The 21,804-nt window shown below is 43.4% G+C and overlaps 1 protein-coding gene across 1 annotated transcript in view; it reads left to right on the top strand.

Annotated features, from left to right (window-relative positions):
* The first annotated feature begins 12,301 nt into the window (after positions 1 to 12,301).
* The window catches only part of LOC126194798 (peroxisomal acyl-coenzyme A oxidase 3), a 204,785-nt gene continuing 195,282 nt past the window's right edge, over positions 12,302 to 21,804 (top strand). The window contains exon 1 of the mRNA XM_049933112.1: positions 12,302 to 12,433. The gene's annotated coding sequence lies outside the window, so the exon portion shown is untranslated. The remainder of the gene's footprint in view (positions 12,434 to 21,804) is intronic.

A 21,804-nucleotide genomic window follows, 5' to 3' on the forward strand; every position in this document is an offset into this window, starting at 1 on the left:
TCTGATGGCAGGGTTGGCTATTAAAGATACGGTACACTGCCTAAATTTTGATAAATAATCAGCACTGGCGGCCGAAGACTTCCGGCATAAGAAGTCAGCCTCATTCTGCCAACGGCCTTGTAAAAGAGGGCGGAGGAGCGGATAGAGGTTCAGGGCACTCTCTTGTCCTAGGGGTGGGAAATAGCCCCTAAAGGTGGAAGAATCAGCAATGATCAACGACATGAAGATGCAGAAGGCAATGGAAACCACTGCATTAAAGACACGTAACGTGTATCCACAGGACATGTGGCCTGTAATTGAAGAAGTGTCATGATGATCTCTCCATTGGCAAAAGATTCCGGAATAGTCCCCCATTCGGATCTCCGGGAGGGGACTGCCAAGGGGGAGGTTACCATGAGAAAAAGATTGAATGAACAACGAAAGGATAACGTTCTACGAGTCGGGGCGTGGAATGTCAGAAGCATGAACGTGGTAGGGAAACTAGAAAATCTGAAAAGGGAAATGCAAAGGCTCAAAATAGATATAGTAGGGGTCAGTGAAGTGAAGTGGAAGGAAGACAAGGATTTCTGGTCAGATGAGTATCGGGTAATATCAACAGCAGCAGAAAATGGTATAACAGGTGTAGGATTCGTTATGAATAGGAAGATAGGGCAGAGGGTGTGTTACTGTGAACAGTTCAGTGACCGGGTTGTTCTAATCAGAATCGACAGCAGACCAACACCGACAACGATAGTTCAGGTATACATGCCGACGTCGCAAGCTGAAGATGAACAGATAGAGAAAGTGTATGAGGATATTGAAAGGGTAATGCAGTATGTAAAGGGGGACGAAAATCTAATAGTCATGGGCGACTGGAATGCAGTTGTAGGGGAAGGAGTAGAAGAAAAGGTTACAGGACAATATGGGTTTGGGACAAGGAATGAAAGAGGAGAAAGACTAATTGAGTTCTGTAACAAGTTTCAGCTAGTAATAGCGAATACCCTGTTCAAGAATCACAAGAGGAAGAGGTATACTTGGAAAAGGCCAGGAGATACGGGAAGATTTCAATTAGATTACATCATGGTCAGACAGAGATTCCGAAATCAGATACTGGACTGTAAGGCGTACCCAGGAGCAGATATAGACTCAGATCACAATATAGTAGTGATGAAGAGTAGGCTGAAGTTCAAGAGATTAGTCAGGAAGAATCAATACGCAAAGAAGTGGGATACGGAAGTACTAAGGAATGACGAGATACGTTTGAAGTTCTCTAACGCTATAGATACAGCAATAAGGAATAGCGCAGTAGGCAGTACAGTTGAAGAGGAATGGACATCTCTAAAAAGGGCCATCACAGAAGTTGGGAAGGAAAACATAGGTACAAAGAAGGTAGCTGCCAAGAAACCATGGGTAACAGAAGAAATACTTCAGTTGATTGATGAAAGGAGGAAGTACAAACATGTTCCGGGAAAATCAGGAATACAGAAATACAAGCCGCTGAGGAATGAAATAAAGAGGAAGCGCAGGGAAGCTAAGACGAAATGGCTGCAGGAAAAATGTGAAGACATCGAAAACGATATGATTGTCGGAAGGACAGACTCAGCATACAGGAAAGTCAAAACAACCTTTGGTGACATTAAAAGCAACGGTGGTAACATTAAGAGTGCAACGGGAATTCCACTGTTAAATGCAGAGGAGAGAGCAGATAGGTGGAATGAATACATTGAAAGCCTCTATGAGGGTGAAGATTTGTCTGATGTGATAGAAGAAGAAACAAGAGTCGATTTAGAAGAGATAGGGGATCCAGTATTAGAATCGGAATTTAAAAGAGCTTTGGAGGACTTACGGTCAAATAAGGCAGAAGGGATAGATAACATTCCATCAGAATTTCTAAAATCATTGGGGGAAGTAGCAACAAAACGACTATTCACGTTGGTGTGTAGAATATATGAGTCTGGCGACATACCATCTGACTTTCGGAAAAGCATCATCCACACAATTCCGAAGACTGCAAGAGCTGACAAGTGCGAGAATTATCGCACAATCAGCTTAATAACTCACGCGTCGAAGCTGCTTACAAGAATAATATACAGAAGAATGGAAAAGGAAATTGAGAATGCGCTAGGTGACGATCAGTTTGGCTTTAGGAAAAGTAAAGGGACGAGAGAGGCAATTCTGACGTTACGGCTAATAATGGAAGCAAGGCTAAAGAAAAATCAAGACACTTTCATAGGATTTGTCGACCTGGAAAAAGCGATCGACAATATAAAATGGTGCAAGCTGTTGGATATTCTGAAAAAAGTAGGGGTAAGCTATAGGGAGAGACGGGTCATATACAATATGTACAACAACCAAGAGGGAATAATAAGAGTGGACGATCAAGAACCAAGTGCTCGTATTAAGAAGGGTGTAAGACAAGGCTGTAGCCTTTCGCCCCTACTCTTCAATCTGTACATCGAGGAAGCAATGATGGAAATAAAAGAAAGGTTCAGGAGTGGAATTAAAATACAAGGTGAAAGGATATCAATGATACGATTCGCTGATGACATTGCTATCCTGAGTGAAAGTGAAGAAGAATTAAATGATCTGCTGAACGGAATGAACAGTCTAATGAGTACACAGTATGGTTTGAGAGTAAATCGGAGAAAAACGAAGGTAATGAGAAGTAGTAGAAATGAGAACAGCGAGAAACTTAACATCAGGATTGATGGTCACGAAGTCAATGAAGTTAAGGAATTCTGCTACCTAGGCAGTGAAATAACCAATGACGGACGGAGCAAGGAGGACATCAAAAGCAGGCTCGTTATGGCAAAAAAGGCATTTCTGGCCAAGAGAAGTCTACTAATATCAAATACCGGCCATAATTTGAGGAAGAAATTTCTGAGGATGAACGTCTGGAGTACAGCATTGTATGGTAGTGAAACATGGACTGTGGGAAAACCGGAACAGAAGAGAATCGAAGCATTTGAGATGTGGTGCTATAGACGAATGTTGAAAATTAGGTGGACTGGTAAGGTAAGGAATGAGGAGGTTCTACGCAGAATCGGAGAGGAAAGGAATATGTGGAAAACACTGATAAGGAGAAGGGACAGGATAACAGGACATCTGCTAAGACATGAGGGAATGACTTCCATGGTACTAGAGGGAGCTGTAGAGGGCAAAAACTGTAGAGGAAGACAGAGATTGGAATACGTCAAGCAAATAATTGAGGACGTAGGTTGCAAGTGCTACTCTGAGATGAAGAGGTTAGCACAGGAAAGAAATTCGTTGCGGGCCGCATCAAACCAGTCAGTAAACTGATGACCAAAAAAAAAAAAAAAAAACACGGTGAGACTCCTCCTAGGTCTGCACTTAGTTTATTCCCTTGATTGCAGAGCCGTACCGATATACAGTTTACCTGAACAGGGGTAAATATTTTAAATAAAGGACTCTCATTTAACAGTAATGAGCAATTTTCAAAGAAAAAAGTAGAGTGTCTTATTGCTCATACTACAGTGGCATTAGATTTCTTTGAAGCTCTGCCGGTTCAGAACAACAAGGTGGCTATTATTATAGGGCAAATAAAAAATTGGGTAATCGTCATAATGTCATTAAGAGTATTGATAAAAATTGTCAGCTAATGGAGCACTTACAGTACGCCTGGACAAGGGGAAAACCACCGTTGTTCCTTCTCAAGCTGAATATGAGGGAAAATTTAAGGAATTTCAAGCAATTGGTTTCATAGGTAGATACTTTAACTTCTTTCGATGCCGGGAGCATGACAAGTATCCCCATACATAAGGTAGTGGACTTCGCTGACAATAACTGACGTACTTTTAATGGTTTAGAGGAAGACTATATTAAAGATTTTATAAAGTTACTCACTCTGCTGTTGAAATACAAAGATTTAAAGTTTGGGGAGGAAGAAAGGCAGCAGAATGCCGGTTTTGCAATGAATTTTCCATTAGCCACTGCATTAGCCAGCGTTTACATGGAACACGTAGTGGAATTTTTTTTATTAACGCCCCAAGTCCAAGGATAAAATAGAAGGTATATCGGTGACGTAACTGTCGTTTATGATGGGCAAGAGACCAGCTTTTAGATTTGCATAACGCCCTGTGTAACCACGCATCCACAATTAAATTTACTGTGGAGTTCCCACGAGATGGTGATTCACCATATTTGGATCTGTTACTAACTTTGCTTAACGAGAGAATTGAGTTTAACATTCTCCGAAAACCAGTCACCAAGGATATATCGATACCTAGCACCTCCATGCACATCACAGTCCATAAATTCGCAGCCTTTAGATGTATGCTTCATAGGTTACACGAAGTCCCACTTAACAAGGATGACTTTAATAAGGAAAGGGACACAATAAATTTTTTTAGCTTTCGACGACGATATTCTACCATAATCGTGGAAGACATCGACAAACGCTTGGTAAAAAAGGGTAGGACAAATGGACTTTCAGACAGCACACTCATTGCACAGGATGCATGAGAGATGTGTGTTAGAATTCTCTATTATGGTATTATCTCGGAGTACGTGGGAAAGTGGTTGAGGGATTTCAGTATTATTCCTGATTTCTTTGTTCCTCATAATAATAGCCAACGTTTTATTCGCCATCAGTACAGGGAACCTAAATCGTATACCAAAACAGGCATTTATTGTGTTAAGCCTCCGCAATGTGACTGCCACTACGTTGGACAAACTGGCAGTTCTTTCCAGCATATATTTAAAGAGCGCTGTAACGTTAACAAGCCCAAATCAGCACTCTATGCACTTAGCGTTAAATAATCAAAATTAGGAAATATTTAGGAGAATCTTTCCGTCCTTCAGCCTATGACTGGGCACAACTTTAAATTTTTTGGAAGCGATCGAGATTTTCAAATGTAGACTGAAGAATTCCGACACTGCACTTAACGAGCAAGTTGAGCGTGAGCATAAAAATCTCCTGAGTAGCTTTGTACAGTGCTTTCAACAGACAGTTTCGGAAGTAGCTTACTGTCTTTTCTGCTCCTATTTCATAACCTCGCCATGCCCCCTTAATTTGCGCTATGTATCTCTTTTATTTCAATAACATCAGATGATCGATTACTGTAAAAACTTATTAACTGAACAAACACTGTTTTTCGCCTTGTTTCACCTGTTTTATTACGGTTACTGCCAATTTTCACGTACGTTACATGGACTTACAGCCCGAAACCTAGGTTATGCAGTAAGCATAAGAAATTTGTCAAACAAAGAAAAAAACAGTGTTTGTTTAGTTAATTTACAACGTTTTACCAATAACACACAGTTCATTGAATTAAAAATACAAACATTTAGTAATCATTAAAAAAAATTTACAGGGGTCCCATATCACTCCAGCTGCACACGCCCCACACAATTACAGAGCCTCCACCAGCTTGAACATTTCCCTGCTGATATGTGGGGCCCATGGATTCATGATGTTCTCTCTATACCCGTTCACGCCCATCCGCTCGATACAATTTGAAACGAGTCTTGTCCGACGAGGCACAATGTTTCCTGTCATTGCCAGTCCAATGTCGGTGTTGAAGGGCCCAGACGAGGCGTAAAGTTTTGTGTCGTGCTGTCATCGAGGATACACGAGTGGGCCTTCGGCTCCGAAATCCCATATCCATGACGTTTCGTTGAATGGTTCGCGGCCGGCCGATGTGACCGAGCGGTTCTAGGCGCTTCAGTCCGGAACCGCGCTGCTGCTATTGTCGCAGGTTCGAATCCTGCCTCGGGCATGGGTGTGTGTGATGTACTTAGGCTAGTTAGATTTAAGTAGTTCTAAGTCTAAAGGACTGATGACCTCAGATGTTTAGTCCCATAGTGCTTAGAGCCATTTGAACCATTTGAATGGTTCGCACGCTAACACTTGCCTATGACCAAGCATTGAAATTTATAGCAGTTTGCGGAAGGGTTGCACTTCTGTCACGTTTAACGATTCTCTTCAGTCGTCGTTGGTCCCGTTCTTGCAGGATCCTTTCCCGTCTGGACCGATGTCGGAAATATGATGTTTTACCGGATTCCTGATATACACGATACTCGTGAAATGGTCGTACGGGAAATCACCACTTCATCGCTACCTCGGAGATGCTGTGTCCCGCCGGCCGGGGTGGCCGAGCGGTTCTAGGCGCTACAGTCTGGAACCGTGCGACCGCTACGGTCGCTGGTTCGAATCCTGCCTCGGCATGGATGTGTGCCACGTCCTTAGGTTAGTTAGGTTTAAGTAGTTCTAAGTTCTAGGGGACTGATGACCTCAGCAGTTAAGTCCCATAGTGCTCAGAGCCATTTGAACCATTTTTTTGCTGTGTCCCATCGTTCGTGCGCCGACTATAACACCGTGTTCAAATTCACTTAAATCTTGATAACCTGCCATTGTAGGAGCAGTAACCGCTATAACAACTGCGCACAGACACTTGTTGTCTTATATAGGCGTTGCCGTCCGCAGCGCCGTATACTGCCTGTTTACATATCTCTGTATTTGAATACGCATGACTATACCTATTTCTTTGGTGCTTCAGTGTAATTTTACTGGTTCAGAAACTGTTATTTGTTATGTTTGGCCTTTCTGATACTGGATGCAGACTTTGGCAGTTGTATGTATTTAGACCTTTGACTTATGCTATTATTTATGTTAGCTTTCCACGTCGTGTGTGTGTTGGTTCGTTGCACTTACTTTAATAGTAATGCTGCTGTTTCCAATTTGTTTGTTAAGACTAACGTCTTTCGTAATAGACCGCCATTACTTTCGTTTATTACCAATATTTTTTCGGCATTCGTACGTGCATATACCTTAGTTCCTCTCAATGCCGTGTTATACGCCTCCTTCACTGTGTTTGTCACGAATACGGCTTCAGCGTTATTGCTCAGGCCGCTTGCCGTAGGCGCATGGGTCACACAGGCACGCTTTATCAGCCTTCGGTAAATGTTGTCCTCGAATGTCCGCTTTTCGCGTGGTTTGTCATATCATATTGTAACCGGACTTAAGCTTACTGCAGTGCCGGGTCGTAATTTTGTTTATCTTAGGTTTAGCGAGTGACTTCCACCGCATGCGTTCCCGGAGGCAATTTTTGGACGAAAGGAGTTTTCCTAGGCCGCGATTCAAAGTTGGAGTTCTTTGCAGCACAATTTGATATGTTATTTGATGGTCCACCTAAAAAATGGTTCAAATGGCTCTGAGCACTATGGGACTTAACTTCTGAGGTCATCAGTCCCCTAGAACGTAGAACTACTTCAAACTAACTAACCTAAGAATATCACACACATCTATGCCCGAGGCAGGATTCGAACCTGCGACCGTAGCGGTCGCGCGGTTCCAGACTGTAGCGCCTAGAACCTCTCGGCCACTCCGGCTGGCGACGGTCCACCTATGATAGAACTTTGCCTATTAGTTGTTTGAGCGTGGACATGATGTCCTATTGCTGCTAGGTAGGATTATTCAATCATTTTATCTGTTTTAAGTTTCTAAATGTCAATCTTTAATTTTTTTAAATTTCTTAATTGGTTAATGGAGTGGGCTATAACTGCTATTTTGCTGCAGGTATCAGGTACACCTGATAATGGAGCTAAGACCCCGAAACCGTGGAAGTGTATAGCGACTTCTGTCGAGCAAGGCTTGGGCCAGTAAAGCATTTTACAACTATGGCGGATTTGTTTACCGTGAACATATTCCTGGAATACACTGGCCTGCCCAGAGTCCTGATATGAATCCATTGGAACGCCTTCGGGATGAGTTAGACAGTCGACTGCGCTCCAGATCCCAGCACCCGTCATCACTGCCTTCTCTAGTTTCAACTGCTTGGGAGGAATATGCTGCCATTCCCCCACAGACATTTAGACGCCTCACTGAAAGAGTCCGTAGTTAGAGACCAACCAGTCATAAAGGCGAACGGTGTGCAAAGCCTGTATTAACGTCCACTAATAGGTGTCCGGGTATTTTTGACCAGCTAGTACTGATCTTGCATCTGTCGGGCAACCGTTCCTGCGAGCAGAGCTGCCAATAGTCAAAAGTCAAGAGGAATCGCAAACAGCAGATGTCGCGACACGTGAGTGCAAGAAATGGCCGTTGACGCTGACAGGAAGAGCTGTCGTCAATGTTAACTAGCACACAGGCGGTACGGAGTATAATGACAGATAATGGCGCTCACGTCAAGGAAAACAAAAACTCTAGTCTGGTGCAAACTAGAAGTAGATCAGCTGACAAAAACAAGTGTTCTCGTAACTGTGTGCAAAGTGTCTGATCTCTGCAATTTACGTTATTCTCTACACTGCATCGGTCTGAGCTCAAACACTATGAACGTCTGCCGCTTTCAGCCCTTCAAACCATTGCCGCTACGAAGCAAGTACGGCGTGTTCATAAAGTCTCTCCGCAGTGCCGTATGATTGTTAATCGCGCGTGGCCGAGCGGTTCTAGGCGCTACAGTCTGGAACCGAGCGACCGCTACGGTCGCAGGTTCGAATCCTGCCTCGGGCATGGATGTTTGTGATGTTCTTAGGTTAGTTAGGTTTAAGTAGTTCTACGTTCTAGGAGACTGATGACCTCAGAAGTTAAGTCCCAGAGTGCTCAGAGCCATTTGAACCATTTTTTGTTAACCGCGCGCACCGTATGCGTAGTGAATATACCGAAATGAAACTCAGTGAAATGCAAGTTATTAATTTATTGAATATTCATTTTTACTTACAAATTTTCACATTAAATTTTGAAAGTGTCCCCTCCTGTTGTTGAATACACAATTCAATTCGGCTAATTATATTTTCAAACACAAGCTGTAACATTTCTTCTGTTACAGAAGCAGTGAAAGTGAATACTGCAGTTTTCAATTCATCGTTGGATCTTGGACGGTTTTTATAGACTGTTGCTTTCACTGCACCCCAGAAGAAAAAGTCAGGTGGTGTTCGGTCAGGCGATCGTGGAGGCCAAAGTCCCTGTGAAATTTTGCGATCAGCAAAAACATCAGCGAGCAGTGACATTGAAACGCGGGCTGTGTGTGCGGTTGCACCATCTTTTTGAAAACAAGTGTTCAGTATTTCACTTTACACGAGTTCTCCTATGTATGGGTACCGAATATCACTGCAGTATCGTTGTGCGTTTACTGTTTCGTTGAAAAATATGGGACCCACAATCCGACGTCAAGAACTTGCAATCCAAACTCCTATTTTCACAGAATGAAGTGGTTCCTCATGAATGTACAATGGATTTGCAGTACTGCACATATGAGAATTTTGTGAGTTCATGTACCCGGATAAATGAAACCACACCTCATCAGTGAAAAACGTTTCATAAAGAATACCCTTTCCATTTTGTTGAACGAAATTTTTGATCCATTGACAAAAATGCAGTCTCTTGCTATGATCAGCATTTTTCAGTCCTTGCCGGCTGGGGTGGCCGAGCGGTTCTAGGCGCTGCAGTCAGGAACCGCGCGACAGCTACGGTCGCAGGTTCGAATCCTGCTTCGGGCATGGATGTGTGATGTCCTTAGGTTAGTTAGTTAGTTCTAAGTTCTAGGGGACTGATGACCTCAGAAGTTAAGTCCCATAGTGCTCAGAGCCATTTGAACCATTTTTTTTTCAGTCCTTGCGCGACTGTCACTCTGTATGGGAAAAGTTCTAATTTTTTCTTTACAGCTGTGTGGGCCGTTCCAACACTAACATCGATTTCCTGGGCGAGTTTTCTTACTGACTTGTACGGACTCATGGACATTTGATAGGAAATATCGAGTAGTTTACCCTCGGACAAAACGCTACGACGACCACTTCTCGGTTCATGTGTCACCGAACCGGCCAGCCGCAGTGGCCGTGCGGTTCTAGGCGCTACAGTCTGGAGCCGAGCGACCGCTACGGTCGCAGGTTCGAATCCTGCCTCGGGCATGGATGTGTGTGATGTCCTTAGGTGAGTTAGGTTTAATTAGTTCTGAGTTCTAGGCGACTGATGACCTCAGATGTTAAGTCGCATAGTGCTCAGAGCCATTTGAACCATTTGTCACCGAACACATTTGAAACTATGACTTCTTCATTGAACACAGATTCTTATCCTGGACTGAGATCATCCACAGACCGTTCGCACGTCATCTCATAAACTGTAAGAACTGAGTTACGAACAGAACTGTAGCGATCTCCAGTACAACGAAATATCAAACTAGAGCAAATGCAAATATTGGTACTTTGCCCTTAAACGGAGAGAAATGTGGAACAGTACACTTCATGTAAAAGTGTGGTTGCCCATAACTGCTGTGCCACAACTTAAATCGTTTCACGCAAATATACAGTACGTAGGGACTAAAGTAGAAACTTCTCGTAGATTCTGCTGCAGGTAAATGACAAGTTTCTATATGCCTGTAAAGTATTGGCAATCTGCAGCCTATCTTAGAAATAGATTTCTTATAAAATACCGTACTGGAATAGAGTGTGAAATAATATGTTGAGCTAAGAGGCGATATCTAACGCATTCCAAGAAGAGCAGCGTCAGTATTTAGAGGCTTCTTTGACTGGGGAATAAAATATGAGACATGCAACAAAAATATGCATTGGAATACACTTAACGTTAACGATACATGCCTACCTGTTCTCGGAAATTTACGAAGAAAATTCCAAGAGCCCGTTTACAAAACTAAATCTACGAAAATTGTTGCACTTCATGCGCATTGCTCCCGTACGGACCGCGAGCGTAACATTGAACTAATAACAACTCGAAGAAAGGGCATATAAGCATTCATCCTTTCCACGCATCGTGCATATATGGTTTAGGAGGAAACCTTAATATACTGTAACGTCGAACAGGTACTCTGGCACGAATTACATGGTGATTTGCGGAGTAACGGCATAGGAGGAAACCTTAATATACTGGGTGTCCCAAAAAGAATGACCAAATTCTAAATAGAATTATTTATTAGGAAGAAGGGCTTAACACCAACAAATTACATGCTAAATTACTGAGAAAAGACAAGTTTATAAAAATCCATCATAAATGTTCAATACGTCCTCCACTGGCTGCACGGACGACATCTAGCCGATAGCCGAATTCATCCCAAACTGGGGGTAACGTGTCTTCTGTTACTGAAGGTACAGCAGGTTTTTAGTTCATCAATGTCACGAGGTAAGGGAGGAACGTAAACACATTGTTTAACATATACCCACAGGAAGAAATCACATGGTGTCAAGTCAGGGGTCCTAGGAGGCCAAGAGTGTAAAGCCCGGTCTCGCGGTCCTGTACGCCCTATCCAACGTTGAGGCTCGTTGGCATTGAGGAAACTGCGCACGTTGTTGTGCCAGTGCGATGGTGCTCCATCTTGCTGATATATGAAATTGTCAGAGTCATGTTGTGGGAATAACTAGTTCCGTAGCATTGCAAGATGTGATTGTCTTGTTACAGTTTCTTCCTCAAAAAAGTAAGGTCCATAAACCTTGCTTTGCGAAACAGTACAAAAAACATTCACATTTGGTGAATCACGTTCGTGTTCAATTGTTTCCGAGGATTTTCGAGCCCCCATATACGCACATTATGACGGGGAACCTTACCGCTAATATGAACAGTTGCCTCATCGCTGAATATCAACCCTGACATAAAAGTGCCATCTTCCATGTCCACCCTCAAGGTCAGCGCTCGTAGCGACATCCAGCGGATTTTTTACTGAAACTGTAAGACCATGCCGATTACATCTAGCGCTGTTTCAGTTACCTAGTGACATTTGTCTCAATATTATTGCAAGTTAAAATCGGGTCATTCTTTTTGGGACACCATGTATTGTAACGTCGAACATATCTGGCACGAATTACGTGGTGATTTACTGAGTGTGTATGTAGAAAGAGACGCTCTGCTTTCCATAACCTACTGAAACTCTAAGACCATGCCGATTACATCTAGCGCTGTTTCAGTTACCTAGTGACATTTGTCTCAATATTATTACAAGTTAAAATCGGGTCATTCTTTTTGGGACACCATGTATTGTAACGTCGAACATATCTGGCACGAATTACGTGGTGATTTACTGAGTGTGTATGTAGAAAGAGACGCTCTGCTTTCCATAACCATATGGATTAGATTTCTGATGACCGCGTTGTAATGTAATGTGCTTTTAGGTAATGCAATTGAAATATGTGTCGCTTTTCAGCGGCTATAGCGAGTGTCCGGGTCAATGTATTGCAAGAGAATGAACGCTCCAAGAGCGAGGCACACCCCTGCTTCCGCCGGACTGACCGCTCCGTTGACGTACGCGAGGCGAATGTCAGTTTTGTGCCGGCGGAAACAGTCGATCGCAGCTTCGGCTATCTTCGGCGCGGCAGGGCGCGGCGAGCGGCCAGGCTGAACATTTTAAGTCGGCTGTTTTGGCGCGAATAGCGGCACTCCGTGTGAGGCACGTGAAGGCGGCAACAGTCCAGAGCGCGGCTGCGTGTGCGTGTGTGCTGGAGAGCTCCTGTTACAACCCCGCTGCGGTCCCCAGCCGCATCAACTTGCACCGAGGTAAGTACCTTCAGTCACACGTCTGCAGGGATTTCGCCAGAGACACTTCCCACTCCCACTGTTCCTTTGACATGTATTCGAGCCACTGTGTCTTCTTTTTATATGGTGTGCGCTTGCGAAAGGAAAGATGAGTTAACTATTTACCGCTCCGTAGCGCAAGACAGCGTACATTCAATAGTTTTGTTTTGTTATTGCATGTTGTTGTATTTCGCACAGAACGGAGCATTCTATGAAGCTCTCTAATCAGCTATTTCATTTACTTTATTTTATTTTATATTATGTTTTGTCATTACGAAGAGCCACAATTATTGCGCATGGTTATTCAATATGTGCAACGGTAGTATATATGATGGTCGACGTGTACTTGTACACAGTTTTGTGCACTGAAAATCAGAACCTGCTGTTGTTATGTAGACTTTTTGCATGACAATCTGCTCATTTGGGCCCAGTCCGGATACTATGTCGTATCAAGCCTTAAATGTTGCGAGTGATATTTCGTCAATACATAAAATAAGTCGCTACAGGCGGTGATCTTCTTACAGGTTGGATAAGGGACGACAACAGCTTTACTGTTAATTTGGCTCTGTATTTGTTAAGTGTCGCCGGTAGTACTGTAGTGAAATTATTTCAAAGAAAGAAAGGAAATTAATAGTTGAATGACTCTGCTCTGTTGTTGAGGGATGTGGAAAGGAATTAACCGTTGTCATGTTGAAGGATGCATTCTTATGTTCGCCATAAGTGACTAAGGCAGACTATAGAAAAAAAAAAAAACCTTCTGGATGCCCGAACGGGCATTTGAACACCGTACTTTCCATTGTCTTCATCGCTTCTGAAATATGTCAAGGAAGTTGCAGACAAGCGTTAGTGAAAAATGTAGTACCCATTTGGCCAGTATATGGGTTTAAATTATTCATTTGACACGTTACCGTCCGCCTATTCGCATGTGACAAGGATTAGAAACTACTTGTAAAAAATTTGCAGTATCTGGTCACCTTTGGTTAATTTCTGCCGTTGCTCCTATTGTTCTGTTGATCTTCTTATCGCGTTTGGAATACATCGTGGGAAAACTCCGGGAAAACTCGCAATTATCGTTGGAGACAGCGCGGGACGCTACCGGAAACCCCGTTTTCGGCGTGACTGTTATGCAACCGGTGGGCCACACCTGCGTTACGTACAGCATATCAATTAGATCGCGCGTTCATATTTCAATAAATTTTGAAGAAAATTCTGAACTTCTCTTTACTTTCACGTTATCATTCAATACAGGATAATATTTGATGGCAGTATTGCTTCCTTCTGGCGGGCAACACATGGGCATCTTTCAGTAAACGAATACTGTTAACATTCTCCTCGCATTTTTCTTCGTTCTTCCCGCTAATTTCGCGAAATAATATCAGCTTCTGAAGGGCAACGATTTCGTTTTACATTACGAGACGCGATATCAAAAGAAATAAACGAACTTTTCAAACGTTTTGAACAGTATTCCCTTCCTTCACTCCTATGTGAACTCTTTTTCAGTTGGATTAATATACACAGTGATTGATCGCATTGGACCCGCGCACACAGCAACACTTAAGGATAGTCTTCATCTTTTGGATTTGCAGCTCGTACTTTTTTCCGTGTTTGCTGGTTAAATTATCGGAGATAGGTTCCTCCTTTTATATAAAACACTGTTTTTTCTTGTTACCAAAAAAGTCTCGGCACCTCTGTGCTATCATCAGTGCGTGTTGTTTATTGAACAACTTGATTTTAGACAACAACATTGTGTACACCGCGTTTTGTGAAGTGAAAAAAACGTTTGTAAAACCGAAATTACACTAAGCACACTTCATATGTGTTTGTGCAGTGACCACAGAACGCTAAAGCAGAATCATTCACAACGAAATATGACAAGCTGTCATTACAGGGCCCATACAAGTGGTTCTGCAAAACCACATAATGAAAAATCAAGTTGTTCAAACCGTTCCAATTATTAGGGCTTTCTTCCGTTCCATACCTGTATGGAACACGAAAAAAATGTTTGCTTGAAAGCATCAGTGCGGATGGTAAGAAGCTTAATCTCGCCTTCACGCTCTCTATGACCGCAACACGCAGGGGGTTGTTTATTATTTAAAGTTGGTTAAAGAGTCTCCCAGATCATTTCTTCAGCATCTCTGTGACACACTCCCACGGATCAAACAAGCCTGTGACCATTCGCCGGCCGGTGTGGCCGAGCGGTTCTAGGCGCTTCAGTCTGAAACCGCACGACCGCTACAGTCGCAGGTTCGAATCCTGCCTCGGGCATGGATGTATGTGATGTCCTTAGGTTAGTTAGGTGTAAGTAGTTCTAAGTTCTAGGGGACTGATGACCTCAGATGTTAAGTCCCATAGTACTCAGAGCCATTTGAACCATTTGTGACCATTCATGCTGCCGTTCTTTGTATGTGTTCAACACCCTTGTCAGTGTTATTTACTACGGGATCCGCACACTTGCAACATTCTAGGATGGTGTAGGTTAATTCTTACAAAGAAGAAAACAGCAACCAGCCACTATTAACACTGCTATTTATTTAGGTAAATAGCGCCGTTACCGGTTTCGAACTGGCAAGTTCATCATCAGACGGTTGTTCACATGATTTTCAAGATACACTTTACATTATCGTCCGTTTTCGATTTTTTATTCTTCCACTGTGGCGAAGTGTTTTTGGTGTGTTGTTACCGTCGAAAATTGAGCGCGATTTTGTTGCGAAGTTGCAGGATTGTATTTTTCGAATATTCCAAAATATATCCAGCACTTATGTAATTTGTACATCACCATATTGTGCAAAGCACCCCTCCCCCCCCCCCCCCACACGCACACACATACACACACACACACGCACACACACACACACACCAAAAAGAATTTGCACATGTCAGTTTTAGACAAAATAGCATTCTTGGATGAGTTGCACGAGTATTTTGTATACAATCTCCTTTGTAGACTGATTTCATTTCCCTACTATTCTACCACTAAACCGAAGTCTGCTACCCGCTTTATCCTCGATTGAGCGCACACAACCGTTCCATTTCATGTTCCTGCAAACTTTAATTTCATGGGTATAACTGTGCACATGACCGTGACGTAATCCAGGACAGAAAGGAGGTCAGTTTCGATCTTAATATCATCTGAATTTTATTGCTGATCCAGTTTTCTGCTAATAACACAGCTATCATCAGTGCGTTATAGGTAGACACATAGACCACATAGACTCAGCATACTTATATCACAATATAACTTAGGCATGTACAAGCATCAGTCAAACTCAGTTTGAGGGCAACTATGTATTTTCATCTTCAATTTTCTGAGTTTCGTAACTTGAAGGAGTGTCCCCAGTCTATATTGCGGCAACCGGTTTACATAACACGAATGCTTTTGGATTTTTCAAATTTCCCTCTTTTTTGCTTGATTTTATCCATAACACACGATGTCCGTGACAAAGTTTTATCTGTGTAAACATAGATTCAAAAGAACAAAATTAATGCATCATTTACTTTGCTGTGCAAAGCACGAAGCATTTGAAGCCGTTATTCCGAGTCTCAAGTGCTGTGGAATTTGCATCTGAATGAACGTGACTTCTAAACGCGTTATTCTGTCGTATGCTCTCCATACGCTGACTACAATCGGAGAGTACTCGGAAGGAACCAACACTACACAAATTTTAGTTACGCTAAAACAAACTTTGATTCCACAGCACTTGACAGTCGAAATACATTTCTAAAACGTACTGAAAACCGTAAAAATAAAAAGGTGTCGTAATAGGTGTGTTAATTTTATTTTTTCACATGATGAGCCAAAACGTAGCGGCCCACTGCTTAATAGGTGCTGGTCCACTTTTTGGATCGCGCGAGGTGGTGCAGTGGTTAGCACACTGGACTCGCATGTGGGAGAACGACTGTTCAAACCCGTGTCCCGCCATCCTGATTTAGGTTTGCTTTGAATTCTCTAAATCGCTTCCGGTAAATGCTGAGACGGTTCCTTTGAAAGGGCACGGCCGATTCCCTTCGCTATCCTTCCCTAATCCAATGTATCGATGACCTCGCTATTTGGTCTCCTTTCCCAAATCAACCAATCAACCAATACACTTTTGAAACACAGCACAGCAGCGATTATGCATGGCACGGTTTCAGAGGGTCTTTGGTAGATTACCGGATGTGTGGCACGAGATGTGTTCGCACACGTCGCTCAGCCCCCAGAAATTACGAGCCCGTGGTTTCAGGCCGCGGGGTTGGTACCCATTAGCGTCCCATATATGTGCCATCGGGTTCAGATCAGGCAAATTTGGTGGGCAAACATACACGTGATTTCCTGTATACTCCTCAAATAACTGTAACACGATTCTGACCTTGTGACATGGGCAGTTACCCGTCTGAAAAATGTCATCGCCGTCGAAGAAGACACCGAACACATAGCGAACCGCGTTCTCACCACTAGTACTCACGTGGTGCACAGGTTTCACGGTGCATCTACCACAGGTCTCGTTAAGCCCCGGTGAATGTCGCCATAACATAATACGGCGACATACGGGGTCCCGGGTTCGATTCCCGGCGGGATCAGGGATTTTCACCTGGCTCGAGATGACTGGGTGTTTGTGATGTTCTCATCATTTCATCATCATCATGAAAGTGGCGAGTTTGGGCCGAGCAAAGGTTCGAAATTTGTACAGGCGCTGATAACCGCGCAGTTGAGCGCCCCACAAACCAAACCTCATCATCATCATCATCATCATCATCATCAATACAGCGACATATTTCGTAATCAACCAAAGACCCGCTGAACCAAAGAACCGGCGAGACTTGTCGCAACCAGCACATAATACTGTTCCAGCCGGCCTGCGTCCATACTACGGTGCGTATTTCACGCAGCTGATTCGCCTGGATGACGGCGTATCCGGACGCGACAGCCGACCTGTTGTGAAGAGATACGCGACTCGTCCAACCGGATGGAACGTTTCCAATGATCCATGGTCCAATCTCGAAGACCCTGTGCCCACTGCGGTCGTAACTGGCTATGTCGTTAGGTCAGTGTAGGGGGTTGGGTTGGGTTCTTTGGGGAAGGAGACCAGACAGCGAGGTCATCGGTCTCATCGGATCAGGGAAGGACGGGGAAGGAAGTCGGCCGTGCCCTTTCAAAGGAAACATCCCGGCATTTGCCTGGAGCGATTTAGGGAAATCACGGAAAACCTAAATCAGGATGGCCGGACGCGGGATTGAACCGTCGTCCTCCCGAATAGGTCAGTGTAGGAACATGTAGGAGTCCTCTGCTACGGAGCCTCACGTGCAACACTGTTCCCTCGAGGAAGAGCTCCGAGACGCTTACGCCTGCCATAGATCGCCGCCTGTCCTGCTTCACATAGCGGATGAGCCTCTGACGTCTGCATTCTATGATGAGGTGTGGGAGTCCAACAGCTTGTCGCCTACACGTGCTTTCACCGTCCTTCAACCACTTTGCGTAGACGCTAACGGCAGCAGCAAGAGAACAGGCGACCAGCTTCGCCCTTTCCGAATAGCCGTTCCCACGCGCCGGCCATAACAATCTTACCGTGAAGTTCATCGTTTGCAGCCGTATTACGTCGACTTCTTGCCGTGATATTCCTGCTGACAACCATTCAGCTATGTTACCTGTAGATGGCTGAATGGTTATCAGTGGAAATATCGTAACAAGAAGTCGACGTAATCCGGCTGCAATCCCAAGGCTTCATAGTATTTACGCCGGAAAAATTCGAAGAATCACTATCTCATCTTTGTCAAAGTCGCTTATATCAGTGAATTTCTCATATCGGCCTGTATCGTCGATAGAGCAAAGCGTCTTTCGTCCGTGCTGCAGTCTCCTATTCAACACCCCCTCCTCCCTCTCCCGACCCCCCCCCCCCCCTCCAGGACAGAAGTAGTATGCCCAATCTGCCTACGTATAGGATACGTTCTGTGTACGAGAAAGTGTTCCAAATGTTTTCGTTGCACGTAACTGACAAGGGGAGGCCACGACGTTTGGAACGCGGATTTACTGTAAAGTTCGTACACTCGTAGTACTCCACGAGGACAACAAAATGTGTAAGCAGTAGCACGTACTTCTCATGCGTTATTGAGAAAATCGCAAGATAATTTCGGTCGTCAAATATATACCTATGCGTGGCCATTTTTACCATGAAGCGGCGGCAATCGAACGCTGGCGGCACGGTAGCTCAGCGTGTTCGGTCAGAGGGTTAGCTACCCTTTGTAATAAAAAAACGGAGCTAACGGGTCAACGAACAAACTGAACGGGTGTCATCGGACGTCCGCCCTGTACAAATTCAACGAACAATATAGAACGAAATGAAATTAAAAAAAAAAAAAAAAGTGGTTAGCGTTGAAGCCCCATAATCGCTGCAACGAGTTCCGTTTAATAAAAGTTCATTACACGTATTTTTCCCATTATATCAATTGTAATATAAATAGTAAAGAAAATGTCTGTGTTGAAAATAAAAAACTGACGAACGGGAATCGATCCAGCGATTACGGGGCTTGAACGATAACCACCTTTTTTTTTTATGGTTCGTTGTATTTCGTCGTAGCGGACGTCAGATGACATCCGTTGAAGTTCGTTGTTGATCTTTTCACTCAGTTTTTTTTTTTTAATTTTGTATTACACAAGCCAGCCAGCGCTCTGACGCTTCATGGTAAAAATGCCCACGCACAGGTATATATTTGACGACCGAAATTATATTGTGATTTTCTCAATAACGCTTGGGGAGTACGCATTACTGCTTACACAATTTGTTGCCCTCATGGAGTATTACGAGTGTACAAAGTTTGCAGTAACTCCGTGTTCCAAACGAAGTGGCCTCCCCTTGTAAGTCGGAACATGAGAAGTATACCGGTATTCACGTATTGGGATGTGGGAACCCGTCTAAAAACCACAGCCAGATTCGTCTGTGCTCCCCTTACATACTTTTCTTACCATGCCATGTGGGCGCAGCGCTACCGCGCGACGTTGGCAGTGGTCATAATGGTTTCGTTCATCTACAGCACGTACATTCTCTCTCCACACTATAGAACGTAGCTGAAGAGGTCTAGCGTTAGTCTCTTACGCAGTGATGACAAACATGGTTATAAGCTCTTCCAACAGCGAAGCACTGGCGCAGAATCTGCCCAGTGGTTTACAGTTCTGCTTTGGAGTCTAGCGCCAAATACACATAACAGGACAACTAGTAGCACCTGAAGAATGTGATTGGATCATTCGTGTAAATATTGTGCACAAAGCGGAAACGATAACTCGGCTGTATACTCGTAGCACACTCGTAACTTTTGATCATATGTTTGTTGTATGAAGGCGTTATTTGGTAACGTAAGAAATACCGTGAGGTCATTTTGAGATCCCATCGCAAAGGATGCAATGTCGATGTACTCCAGTAGTCCACGGGTCTGCAGTTTTTAATGTTTTAAACTGGCTAACTGGTTACTTCCTGCATGTGACGGCTGTAAGACATGGTCAGCTCCAGGGAATTTGCCGCCCCGTGCGAAAGTTTCAAGCAATGTCTCCCCTTCCCCTCCCCGCATTTTCAGGCACAGTCAACCTTTTTCACAATGTCCTCATCTGTGACGTTTTACTTTCATACATACTCCACTTACTCCTACGTCTTTTTGAACTAAATATGTCATTAAGGCCAGAACCAAATGTGGGGCACCAGTCAGTAAAAACTGAAACGTTTGCAGTGTAACACATTTTGAGTTATAACTCCAAAATTAATTGTTTCAACCAAAATTAAGTTATGTGAGTCGCAGAGTACGTAAGTAAAATCTGTTCACTTTTCGTCGCTCCTTGAGCAGAGGGAAGCGTGCAACGCGAGATGTGTCGCAACCGGCACAACTGTATCGGCCGTATCGGTGGCGCTTCTGCTGTACCAAGTGGAAAGTAATAGGACAGCGAGCGTTACATATAAACGCTTCGTTTGCTGGAAAAAAAAGTGTATAAATTGCCAGGGCCTGTTCAGTGTGCCCGCAGTACATATGCTGGGATATCGAGATGGCCTTCTTTCCGACATGCCACGACCTCGATTTATGTCTCAGATCATGCAGCTTTGAAAGCACCTTTATTTATTGTAGCGTAAAGTAATCTAAATCACAGTTAAGGTTGTTAGAATGCATACAGTGTGAAAAACGATAAAACTGGAGAGTTTACATTTCGTGCAATGCAGCTTAGTTGTTTCAGCTGCAAAGTACCATTTGATAGGTTTCATTTCCATACGATCTTAATGTTAATAACTGCCGATTATGATTTCAATAGCGAAAAAGAAAAGGAAATGAGGGAAAACTTAAAAGAAGTTATAGAAAAATCAGAAAAAATTAATTTACAAGAGTGTTGCAAGAAACAGAGTTATGTAAATGGTGTTAGGGGATAGTTGCTATCGATGGGCCACCTAAAGCAGATGTGCAATAGAATCCTCGGATACTGTAATAAATGTTTCGTTTCCTGTGTAACTTGAACATTATCTTCTGCATTTCACTACAGTAGACACAGAAATTGTAAATGGTCACTATTAACGAAATAGTTGAAAAATAAAAGCATGTGCCATCGGGCTAGTCAAGGAGACCGGCTTGCATTCAGCGTTCGGGCAGTTATTAACATACCAGCAATTTACGTTTGCCTTGGCTTGTCTCTCGCTTACATCAACCTGTGATCTTGCAGTGTTATCTAGACAAATGCAATCCGAAAATTTTATCACTCTGCATTAATTAATTTTTGTGTTGCGATTTTTTCCATCAGTGTATTTATTAAAAAGTATTTTTCTCAGAAATACTGCTGTAGGTATTCAAGGTTGCTGTATAGAAACTGTTATGCCATCGTATGCTGACATTAATCTTTATTTTTTGTTTATACAGCTTTTCACTTCTGTAGAGTCTTTGAAGCTCGCTTAGGTACGTTTCAATGTTGTATATGCGCGGGGCAGAAACTGAGTTGGCAATATTGCCATTAGCAAGCTTTGTCATTTTGAAAGACGTCTTCAGTCCTGAGACTGGTTTGATGCAGCTTTCCATGCTACTCTATCCTGTGCAAGCTTCTTCATCTCCCAGTACCTACTGCAACCTACATCCTTCTGAATCTGCTTAGTGTATTCATCTCTTGGTCTCCCTCTACGATTTTTACCCTCCACGCTGCCCTCCAGTACTAAATTGGTGACCCCTTGATACCTCAGAACATGTCCTACCAACTGATCCCTTCTTCTAGTCAAGTTGTGCCACAAACTCCTCTTCTCCCCAATTCTGTTCAATACCCCCTCATTAGTTATGTGATCTACCCATCTAATCTTCAGCATTCTTCTGTAGCACCACATTTCGAAACCTTCTATTCTCTTCTTGTCTAAACTATTTATCGT

The sequence above is a fragment of the Schistocerca nitens genome, chromosome 1 (assembly GCF_023898315.1).
Source record: "Schistocerca nitens isolate TAMUIC-IGC-003100 chromosome 1, iqSchNite1.1, whole genome shotgun sequence".
Lineage (NCBI taxonomy): Eukaryota > Metazoa > Arthropoda > Insecta > Orthoptera > Acrididae > Schistocerca > Schistocerca nitens.